The following is a 1364-nucleotide window of genomic DNA, read 5'->3' as shown; positions in this document are numbered from 1 at the left end:
TGACCCTGGACAAATGGCTTAACCTCCCTAAGCATCACAGGGTGAAACTCTCAGGCTGTTAAAAGGATTAAACTGGATAATGTTTTTAAAGCACTTAGCTGAGGTGAGCACTCCCTTAGTGATAGCTGATAATGTCTGCTGGCTGGCAGCAGGTGAATTGAGCACATAGCAAGGACACAACACATGGTTCTTGTTGATTTATTGAGTTAGATCACTAGTGGGCCACTACTCAGGGAACCCAGGTCTCCAAGTCACATACTTTACAAGCTCTCTCTCCAATTTACTGTGTATATATGTAAGTATATACAGAGAGGCATGCAGTCTTTTTTTTTTAAGTTCTTAGTTTATTAATCCTCTCATGAAAAGTCTGCACAATCACCACAGATAGTCACTGAAGAATCTTTACTCCTTTCTGCCAGCCAACATTGGCCTTTGCAGTCCCCCTTTCTTCATTTTGTTCTTGCGTTCCTTTCTCTGTTTTCTTGAGGTCTTCTTCTTCTCATATAGGCCATGTCTTGCAAGTCTATGCTTGGGTTCATTTTTCTTTGTGTAATCCAAGGAATCACAAATCATGCTAAAGCCAGTTGTCTTGCCATCACCAAAGTGGTTTCTGAATCCAAACACAAAGATGACATCTGGTGTGGTCTTAGACATTTTGGCTAGTTTTCCCCAAATTTCTGTCTTGGGGACTTTGCCTTCCCAAGGTGAAGGATATCAATTACCATTTGCTTCCACTGAAGTAGTCTGTTGGTCATGAACTTCCTGGTCTGGATCGTTACTGTGTCATTCATGATGAAAGTTGATCTTCAAGCAGCCAGGGAGGAAAAGAGCAGACACAATCTTTGAATGATATAATTTTAATCTCTACATTTTAGAAATATTTTCTCAAATCCAAAGAATTTAGGAGGTCATTTACGCTTTCTAATGACATCCCATATCGACAAATCTCTGAGACAGCTGACTTTAGTTTTCTTCTAACTCTCCTTGATTATGTCTCTAACCTCTTTCGTATTCTTCTTACCTCCTGAGTCTTGGCACTGTGCTGAAGATTATTATTTTCAAACTATAAGAGAAAGTTCATTTAGAAAATCACAGAGGTAGAAAAGTGAGCTGTAGAAATAATGGGCTCAGGAAACAAGTTACAGAGGCAAAAGAAGGGGCCCTTGGAGCTTAAGAGAGAGAAGGATAAATAAAAGTAATGCAGTGGCGGGGGTGGGGAGGTGGGGGTGGCGGGGAGGGACGGGGATAGGGAGGAGAGAACAGGGGTGGGAGGGGGAGGACTGGGAAGACCCAGGAGTGCTTCCAATAGAGAGAGTTTACTGCACCGAGGCCTACTAGAGATGTTAACCACTCTGAGGCACTTA

At 42.2% G+C, this 1364-nt stretch overlaps 1 pseudogene across 1 annotated transcript; it reads right to left on the bottom strand.

Moving 5' to 3' along the window:
• Window positions 1-388: 388 nt before the first annotated feature.
• Window positions 389-791, bottom strand: LOC308239288 (small ribosomal subunit protein eS24-like; annotated as a pseudogene). Its single transcript has one exon. The product of its transcript is annotated as a small ribosomal subunit protein eS24-like (transcript).
• Between the last annotated feature and the right edge of the window lie 573 nt (window positions 792-1364).

This window comes from Plecotus auritus (assembly GCF_963455305.1).
Source record: "Plecotus auritus genome assembly, chromosome: 1".
In the NCBI taxonomy this organism is placed as follows: Eukaryota; Metazoa; Chordata; class Mammalia; order Chiroptera; family Vespertilionidae; genus Plecotus; species Plecotus auritus.
Note: the sequence above shows the minus strand (reverse complement) of the source record. Positions and strands in the feature narration are given on the sequence as shown.